This window comes from Vicia villosa, linkage group LG3 (assembly GCF_029867415.1).
Source record: "Vicia villosa cultivar HV-30 ecotype Madison, WI linkage group LG3, Vvil1.0, whole genome shotgun sequence".
NCBI lineage: Eukaryota > Viridiplantae > Streptophyta > Magnoliopsida > Fabales > Fabaceae > Vicia > Vicia villosa.
Window position 1 is genome coordinate 199,583,568 of NC_081182.1, and position 10,983 is coordinate 199,594,550.

Here is a 10,983-nt window from a genome sequence, read left to right on the forward strand (position 1 = left end):
AAAACCCTAGTTTGGTGACCTGAGTAAACCTGAGTCTTGATGTCTGTGTCTAATCAACTTAGGTGAATAAATGAATCATTTGAGTCCCATGATTGTATTAGAGGTAATTTTCTTATTGATTGATCCTTTGCCTTAGCTTCTTTGTTCTTGAACACCCTCGATTGAGTACCAGATAAACAAATGACTGCTCCGGGTACTTGTCTTGAGTTGATGAAATGCCTGGAGGTGTGACATCTCAGGGGGGGTCAAAATTAGGGTATGACATCAAGAACAGAGTATAATAGGGAACACAATGGGAATCAAGAAAAATAACAAGGAATTGGTAATAAATGCTATTTTTTACTTTCTCTTTGAATCAAGATAACAAGTGTTACAAGAATAACAAATAACCCCCTCACCCTAAATTAGGATTTGCCATATGCAATGATGAGAGACAAGTATGCTATTTATAATAAACCTAATATACTAAACTAATGGGCTTTTATACAAATACTTCTTACAAGCTAACTTAGGGTACAAGTTAAATAAAACAATTGGACATAACAAACAAACCCAATTCAAAATACTAACAACCCTATCATTTAGACACCCACATACTAGAACATACTTTAACTACAATATATAGATCTTCAACAACAACATACAAACAAGCTTCGATCTCATGCATATTCTCTGTCGAACTAGAAGCTACCCTTCGACATAATAGAGTTTGATCAATTTCTCACATAATGTAATGTTAAAAAAAAGTTTATACACGTCGGTTTTCTAATGAAAACGAGGGGTAAACATTTTTTTACCATGGAGGGTATAATTTTGGCATGATAATTGAGGATATTGATCACTGTCCTTAAAAAAATTTGTGTCGTCTATTTCATGAATATCAACGCTCAAGACACTTTCATTAGTGATCCTTGTGAAATCTAACAAACTTATATCATAAACGTACTATAAATATCAATAATTGTTAATGAAACATAAAACATGAAAACTTTTAAGTGTAAAAAACTTGGTAAACTTCTCTAAGATGGATTGCAAGATTAGAAAATAAATTGTGTTTAAGGTTTGTGTGTTTCACTAATTTTTTTTTACGGTGTTCTTCAATAATCATATATTCATTCATTTAACTAACATTTTTCTTGTTTTACATCAGAAACAAATAAATGCAAAAGAGATCTATTATATATTGCATCCAACATTTTATCTTTCCAGACATTTCAATAAAACGACGATCCAACATCTGATCTTCACCAACAGTGATGATGATGAATCAAATTCAAAAATTGTTATATGTATTTACATAAATATTCTGTGTAAACAATGTAATAGTATGGGTAAATAATTAATTTATTAATATTCTGTAGTTTGTAACGAGTTCAAAAAAATATCAATCTTACCCCTCGATGTTATTGATAAATCGTTAGGTATGATGCACTAGTTTTAAAAATATTAAAAGTGCAGAAGCTGGGTTTCGAACGCATGTGCATAAACATTTTTCCTTCACTGTTTTAAAACCCGAAGGATATAGTTGATACTTTTTATGACATCATTTATTACCTCGTAGTGAAATAAGAGAATATGACTAGTAGTGAAATAAGAGAATATGACTAAACGTGCGTCGAACCCTAAGTTAACTAGATGATTTGAGTTCCATCTTTATCATCTTCTAAAGAATCCATTCATCAACATTAGAACCAACTATTTATAGCTAGATCAACAAAATAAACTTATGGATTCTCCGCTCAAATGAAATATTGTTTGAATTGTTTGAAAACTCATTAGTTTAAAATTATAATGATATGCTTAAATGGTTGGCCATATAATTTTCAAGATCTTAAAGTACAAAGAAATAATTGTAAGGTTGGTAAAATTAAAAATATTTAAACAAATAAAAATAAAATTACTGGGACTCATGAAATTAAGAAATTTTCTAGCAAAAAATATATTGAAAATAATTTTTTTTGCTAGTACAAGAATTTATTCTTCCTTGTAAAAGTAACCTGTTATGCCATATATTTATTCAAAAACATTCCATCTCTCTAGTATGATTGCATTTGTTTTTAATGCACTCGTATTTGCAGATAGTTCTTCTTGGACAGTCATCATCAGTAACACAACTTCTTTCCTCTGTAATGAAAAAACATCATAAGATATTGTTACTAAAAGGAAATTAAAGATTATGCATGAATTAATATAAGGATGAAAAAATAATTTACCCGGGGCAGCGTCAATTTTCTCTGGAACAAGAAAAAGAAAAAGAAGTAAAACTACAACATACACAAACTTGATTTTAGCCATATTTTTCTCTCTTTGCATGCTAAAAATATAACATTACGTGACTCTTATATAATGTATAAAATACATGTTCTAAAAAAAATTAAAAAAATTAGCTCTTTAGGAGTTGTGAAAAAATCCTCATGTAAAATTATAATTATTTTAAAGTGTCTCTTAAGATGATCAATATGTTGCATTTAGTAAAATGTTAACTTAAAATTTGAATCTTAGTTTTCAATTAACTTTTCAACCTCTAATAATAGGAAGGGGTTATTTTACTAATAATAAAATAATAACATCAATATCAATATTTACAATTTGTGCGAAAACATAGTTACACTGTTGCAAAATAAAAAAAAGAATGAGATGATTTTCACTCATTTGAATAAAAACAAGTGTAAATAAAAAATACAATGACAATTTTGTGAGTAAAGTCTCTGTAACACCCCATTTTTACCAGGTAATTATAATCATAATCATAATCAAAGTTATAAAATTTATAACAAACCAACGGGATGTCACGCTTCACATTAAATCACACTTCTTAAAACAAACCGTTCATTTTAATTCAATAGATACATAACACTTCACAATCGGATGAACCGATAACAACATACTTTAATTTTTAAAACCAAACTCTTTATATTAATTACGCATCGGAATCACTATATTCAATTTTAATTCACATATCATCTTGTTCAAATAAAACAACTTGAAAACATCATAGTACTTCTTAAAATTTAACTTAAAATTTAGCAATCCAAAAACAAATGCAACAACTAAACAATTATAGTTCATCTCCCCGAGTGCTACGTATCAGAACGACATCACCGACTCGAACTATCACAACAATTAAATCTTCACTCACTGTGAGTCACCTGTACGTTACCAGTATAAAAGCAACGATCAACAAGAAAGGGGTGAGATATCTATCAATATAAATAAGATAATGATAAATAATATATCAGCGTTAGATCATCAAAATTACCACATCGCGGCATATACGTAACAATTCTCTACACAATAATATACTCAAAAAAACGATACAATTTACGATTACAAGTCACAATACTTCGCATGATTATATTCGACTTCCAATTCAAGTCACAACAATTCACATCAAACAGGCATAAGCCTTCGTCACTGTTTTCCAATCCAGACCGTCACAAAAATCCAAATGTATGTGACTAGATGAATGCAATATCACATACACAATCACATCAAAACTTGTCACGAGGCATACGCCTATATCACCGTTATTACCAATAAATAGAGGTAATTAATCATCACAATAACTCCTACACTTCCCAAACCATAAATGTGAGGAAGCTTTCCATTGTTTACATATGCTGGAGGCCACAATCTTTGTTTTAAGTGAATTTTATTATGCTTAATCTTTTGTTTATGTTGATTTTATGGAAGCATGAAAAGGATCAAGGAATTTTGTTTCATTTTGAGCACAACCACCATAACCAAATAGTCAATTCACCTTGTGAGTGTGTGATCATTTGTTAACCCTTCTGAGCCTTTTTTCTCAATGTCCATGTTGTTTTTGCTAAATACTTATCTTTGAGCGTTTAGTTCTCATTTTTGCATGGATGATTGATTCTTTGTTTTCTTGAACCCTCAACCATGATTTTTGGTATGAATTCTTACATTGCCTTAGAAAGTAGGGAGTATTCACATGATGATGTGGTTGAATTCAAGTTGAGGAGAAAAATGATTGTGAACTTATTTGGTTGTTGCTATGAAATTGAAAAGAAAAGAAAAAAATGTGAAAAGAAAAGAAAAGAAAAAGAAAGAAAAAAATGAAAAAGTTTTGAAAAACAAAAAGAAAAGAGAAGTGAATAATTATGCTAATAAGTAATGTGATTGGTTTGAGAAACTTGTGGTTAAGGAGGAAGTTTAATCGAGATTTTGTTGCTTGGAACTTTGGTGGATTGATCACTCCCTTAGGTTTAGGAAAGTTTTTGTTTCGATTAGCCTTAGGACATATCCCTTGTTTGTTAACCAAGCCACATTACAACCTTGAAAAGTCCTTGTGATTTTCGCTTTTGTATCTTCAATGTGACTTTTGGATGAATGCATAATTTAATCTTTTGTTTGCAAGATTGTTGGATGAGTGTTAAAAGTCCTTCACCTTTGTGTGTTCTTCATCCATTGATGAATTTTTGCTAGGTGTGATTCATGATGTGAGCATGTATTGTGTTAGAATGTTTTGTATGCTTTTTGTGCTTAGGATTCGTTTCGTTCATATGTTGTCGTTGTAGGATAGTGGTAAGTATTTACTTTGTTTATACGTTTTTGTATTAAGCCATACATTTGTTTTTGGTTTTCAAAACTTGTTGATTCACAATTCTTTGGTTTATTGTTTTTGATTCTTTGATTTATTTGACATTGTTTGAGGACAAACAAAGTTTCAAGTTGGGGAGAGTTTGATAAGTGTCAAAATGTCGATATTTTGAGTATATATTTGTGGCACTTATCGATTCTATTCTTATGATTTTTGTAATAAAATCCTAACTTTTGTGTAAATATGTGCATACTTGTGTTTTTGATTCATTTTTATACCAATTAATAGTTTTCCATTCATTTTATAGGCATTCATGCATCTTTGGAGCATTGAGTAACAAAGACCAAAGGCTAAGCTTCAAGAATGCAAATTCTACCAATTCATCAAAGAATAAGGCTCAAAAAAAGGATGATAAAAATTATCATTTTGGTTTCCATCCATTCATTATTGGATAGAGCATTGAATAAGCTTTCCAACGCTTCGAACCGGGCGCAAATCGGAGTTACGGTTCTCAACTTATGGCGAAAACAAGATTTCACTTTTGCTGTCATTCGCTAAGCGGAGGGGGTCCGCTAAGCGGAGCTCCAGCGGAGCAAATCATAGGCTGGATGCAATTTTGAGTCCGCTGAGCGGACCTGCGCAAAATTTTCTTTATATTTCTTCATTTGAGACATTTTAAAGTTATGGTTTTGGGAAAGTTTTAGTCCCTACTCCATCATTTTCATTCTTAGATCAAAATTAGCTTAGAAAACAACTTCGGAGGTTGCATACGGGTGATCAGGGATGGATTGAGCGTCGAACGGAGCTGACAAACCGGGAGATTTTCGGTTCATTTCTCTTCTTCTTTGTGTATTTCTCTTTGGTTGGGTGTTGTTTGTATATTTACTTGAATCTTATGTATATTTACCGATTATAATGTTATGTTTAACTTGCTTTACAAATCTGTGTTGATGTTATCTTGGATTTTTGCTCTATGCTGGGGATTTGGGGTGCTTTAGAGATAAACTTCTTGAATCCTTATCTTGGATGATTATCTGTTAGTTTCTGAACTCTAGAGATAGATTTAGAGCTAGCATTCACTGTGGGTATCTGTAATTAATGCTTTCGTGTTTGAGCGGCGCGCGAGAGATCGCCGACGCGAGAATACGGATGTTCTCGGGACTTCGCGTTAGAGATAACCTTAGTTGTGATATGATCTCGTTTGTGCTCCAGAGATGGACGCTTATGTGAGAGATACGTGATGACATATATGAGTATTGTAGGTTGAGTATAATGGGTTGGTAAGTGTATGTTTGTGAAGAGTGAATATATTTACATTCCTAATAAGTTATTTCTCTTCTAAGAATGTGTTTATTCTTTTACTGTCTATATCTTTGTTTACTTTTTGCTCATTCAATCCCGAGCTCGAAACCATAGAAACTATTGAATGGCATCTCTCCATCTCTGTGGACGATAATTCCTGGATCAATATTTCCAAATCTTTTTTGTTGCTTGCCCTATACTGCATTCAACAAAATGGCGCTGTTGCCGGGGATGGTTGTGATTGCATCGCAATAGTTTCCGTGGTCTTGAGCTTTGTATATATCGTATATATTGTATAGTTTCACTTGTATATATATTTACTAGTACACGTTTACTTGTTTATGTTCACCATATAAGTTTACTTGTATATGTTACATATAATTATACTTTTATTGGTGAATGTTGGTGAAACATGTTGATCTCGGATTTGCTATTTCCTTACAATTCTTCACTTTTCAACTTGTGCATCCAACATTCACCAACTTTCTCTTTGTGTATGTTAATAGTTATATGTGTTTCATGTTTGTATATATGTGTTTGTTCATGTACATATTTCTATACTTGTGTTTTCCTTTATGTTCGTATAATCGTTGTATATATTTGTACCCATAACATTTATTGAGTGGTTGGTTATGACACTTTCTTTAGGTTTGTGTGGTGAGACGTCACCCTGGCATGACGAGAAAAAGCTACTTTCCAAACACCAAAACAATAAAGGCGTCGAGCTAACGACGTAAAACAAGCGCTTGTTGGGAGGCACCCCAACGGTTGTAAATATTGTTTATATTTTTGTTTATGAGGTATTTAGGTGAAATGGTGAGTAATTGGAACAGTTGGTGCAATTCTGATTTTTCTGGTTTTTCTGTCATCCGCTAAGCGAGCCTAGCTCCGCTAAGCGATGACAGCAAAATTCTGTTTTCTTGCTTTGTACCAGTGGAGTTCCTATTCCACTTGGTTCACTCCTTTTTCCCACTCTCACCAAGGCTAATTAATAGTATATATTAGTTTTGTTTTTCTAATTCTTTTGTTGGTTGTTTGTACTCAAATTTTGTTCGGTGATTCGAAATTTTTGAGGTGATTTTCCAAAGCTCGAGTGTTTCAACTTGCGGATGTATGGTAGGATGTTGTCTTTGAAGTGTATAATTCAAGGTACTCATTTATCGCTTTCTATAGCATAGCATGTTTAGGAAACTTTTCATTTGTACAATTACCATATAATTCATTCTTTTGCATTACTTGCTTGTTGATTGAATCACTTTAGTTCCCAAACCATAAATGTGAGGAAGCTTTCCATTGTTTACATATGCTGGAGGCCACAATCTTTGTTTTAACTGGATTTTATTATGCTTAATCTTTTGTTTATGTTGATTTTATGGAAGCATGAAAAGTATCAAGGAATTTTGTTTCATTTTGAGCACAACCACCATAACCAAATAGTCAATTCACCTTGTGAGTGTGTGATCATTTGTTAACCCTTCTGAGCCTTTTTTCTCAATGTCCATATTGTTTTTGCTAAATACTTATCTTTGAGTGTTTAGTTATCATTTTTAAATGGATGATTGATTCTTTGTTTTCTTGAACCCTCAACCATGATTTTTGGTATGAATTCTTACCTTGCCTTAGAAAGTAGGGAGTATTCACATGATGATGTGGTTGAATTCAAGTTGAGGAGAAAAATGATTGTGCACTTATTTGGTTTTTGCTGTGAAATTGAAAAGAAACGAAAAAAAATGTGAAAAGAAAAGAAAAGAAAAAGAAAGAAAAAAAATGAAAAAGTTTTGAAAAATAAAAAGAAAAGAGAAGTGAATAATTGTGCTAATAAGTAATGTGATTGGTTTGAGAAACTTGTGGTTAAGGAGGAAGTTTAATCGAGATTTTATTGCTTGGTACTTTGGTGGATTGATCACTCCCTTAGGTTTAGGCAAGTTTTTGTTTCGATTAGCCTTAGGACATATCCCTTGTTTGTTAACCAAGCCACATTACAACCTTGAAAAGTCCTTGTGATTCTTGCTTTTGTATCTTCAATGTGATTTTTGGATGAATGCATAATTTAATCTTTTGTTTGCAAGATTGTTGGATGAGTGTTAAAAGTCCTTCACCTTTGTGTGTTCTTCATCCATTGATGAATTTTTTCTAGGTGTGATTCATGATGTGAGCATGTATTGTGTTTGAATGTTTTGTATGCTTTTTGTGCTTAGGATTCATTTCGTTCATATGTTGTCGTTTTAGGATAGTGGTAAGTATTTACTTTGTTTATACGTTTTTGTATTAAGCCATACATTTGTTTTTGGTTTTCAAAACTTGTTGATTCACAATTCTTTGGTTTATTGCTTTTGATTCTTTGATTTATTTGAAATTGTTTGAGGACAAACAAAGTTTCAAGTTGGGGAGAGTTTGATAAGTGTCAAAATGTCGATATTTTGAGTATATATTTGTGGCACTTATCGATTCTATTCTTATGATTTTTGTAATAAAATCCTAACTTTTGTGTAAATATGTGCATACTTGTGTTTTTGATTCATTTTTATACCAATTAATAGTTTTCCATTCATTTTATAGGTATTCATGCATCTTTGGAGCATTGAGTAATAAAGACCAAAGGCTAAGCTTCAAGAATGCAAATTCTACCAATTCATCAAAGAATAAGGCTCAAAATAAGGATGATAAAAATTATCATTTTGGTTTCCATTCATTCATTATTGGATAGAGCATTGAATAAGCTTTCCAACGCTTCGAACCGGGCGCAAATCGGAGTTACGGTTCTCAACTTATGACGAAAACAAGATTTCACGTTTGCTGTCATCCGCTAAGCGGAGGGGGTCCGCTGAGCGGAGCTCCAGCGGAGGGGGTCCGCTGAGCGGAGCTCCAGCGGAGCAAATCAGAGGCTGGATGCAATTTTGAGTCCGCTGAGTGGAGGGGGTCCGCTAAGCGGACCTGCGCAGAATTTTCTTTATATTTCTTCATTTGAGACATTTTAGGGTTATGGTTTTGGGAAAGTTTTAGTCCCAACTCCATCATTTTCATTCTTAGATCAAAATTAGCTTAGAAAACAACTTCGGAGGTTGCATACGGATGATCGGGGGTGGATTGAGCGTCGAACGGAGCTGACAAACCGAGAGATTTTCGGTTCATTTCTCTTCTTCTTTGTGTATTTCTCTTTGGTTGGGTTTTGATTGTATATTTACTTGATACTTATGTATATTTACTGATTATAATGTTATGTTTAACTTGATTTACAAATCTGTGTTGATGTTATCTTGGATTTTTGCTCTATGCTGGGGATTTGGGGTGCTTTAGAGATAAACTTCTTGAATCCTTATCTAGGATGATTATCTGTTAGTTTCTGAACTCTAGAGATAGATTTAGAGCTAGCATTCACTATGGGTATCTGTACTTAATGCTTTCGTGTTTGAGCGGCGCGCGAGAGATCGCGGACGCGAGAATACGAATGTTCTCGGGACTTCGCGTTAGAGATAATCTTAGTTGTGATATGATCTCGTTTGTGCTCCAGAGATGGACGCTTATGTGAGAGATACATGATGACATATATGAGTATTGTAGGTTGAGTATAATGGGTTGGTAAGTGTATGTTTGTGAAGAGTGAATATATTTACATTCCTAATAAGTTATTTCTCTTCTAAGAATGTGTTTATTCTTTTACTGTCTATATCTTTGTTTACTTTTTGCTCATTGAATCCCGAGCTCGAAACCATAAAAACTATTGAATGGCATCTCTTCATCTCTGTGGACGATAATTCCTGGATCAATATTTCCAAATCTTTTTTGTTGCTTGCCCTATACTGCATTCAACATATTACTACCAAGCCTCTATTATTAAAATTGTTCATGCTACCAAAAATATGTCATCTGCTCTTATTCTCATTGTTACAATTAATTATGCTACTAACCAATTCTCTATCATCCGATCCTACTATAATACCAACTGAATTTTATATCTATACTTCTGCTATTTATCACTACTTCTGTAAACCATTCTTGTTGAGTTAAGTTCGATTATTCATTTTTCAGGCCATGTTAAGACACCTCTTCTGTGACTGGAACAATTATACTATTTCACAATAACTCATTTCCAATTCATACTAATACTAATATATTATGATTATGTTGTCTATTTTCTGTTATCATGTTCATAAGGGCTAATCAAAGTTAAGAAAGTAATTAGAAAATGAAGAAAACTGAGTGGTCCCAACCACTTAATGGCTAGGGCGCCCACCCCACTCTTATGGGGCCCCCGCCTTTACTTCTTTTGCCTAGCTAGAACTTAGGGCACCCACCCCATACTTGTGTGGCCCCCGCTCCCAAATCTTCTTCTCTTCCTTCCTTGTTATTCTATTCCTCGAATTTACAACATTATTCCCAGGATCGGCTTTCAATTTTATTAACCATTCAATAATCATATCATCAACAATTCAACAACTCGATCAATCACATGAACATCACTCAAATTAAATCAAAGCAACACATTTACAAAACAGAACATGAATCAACACACTTCATTAACATAACGATTTTCTTATCAATTTCAAAGCATACAACAAAAACACACAAAACACAGAGATACTTTTATAACTCAAACCCCACATATTATCGATCATATTCCCGTTTAGTAGTCTTTAATTTCCATTTAGTAATTATATTATTATTATTTTTTCATTAAAGAGGCAATTCCTTGTGCTAAGGATAGTGACTGTCCACCAAGAACTCCTATCCGTAGATACAATAACTCCTAATTACTCTAGTGTGTCTACATTTGTTTTCAATGCACTTATATCTGCAGATAGGAGTTCTTGGTGGACAGTCACTATCCTTAGCACAAGGAATTGCCTCTTTAATGAAAAAATAATAATAATATAATTACTAAATGGAAATTAAAGATTATGCATGAACTAAAGGAATTTATATAAGGATGAAAAAAATATAGTACTGGGGGCAGCGTCAATTTTCTCTGGAACAAAAAAAAAAGAAAAAGGAATAAAATTACAACATACACAAACTTGATTCCATATTTCTCTCTCTTTGCATGCCAAAAATAGAACATTATTTGACTCTATAATGTATAAAACACATGTTGCTCTAAAATTTTTTAAAAAATATTA

At 32.7% G+C, this 10,983-nt stretch overlaps 1 long non-coding RNA gene across 1 annotated transcript; it reads right to left on the reverse strand.

Annotated features, from left to right (window-relative positions):
• Positions 1 to 1,915: 1,915 nt before the first annotated feature.
• On the reverse strand, positions 1,916 to 3,576 carry LOC131657102 (uncharacterized). Its single transcript, XR_009300477.1, has 2 exons — positions 2,214 to 3,576; positions 1,916 to 2,124 (listed from the first exon to the last, which is right to left on the reverse strand). It is a non-coding gene; the product is annotated as an uncharacterized LOC131657102 (long non-coding RNA).
• Between the last annotated feature and the right edge of the window lie 7,407 nt (positions 3,577 to 10,983).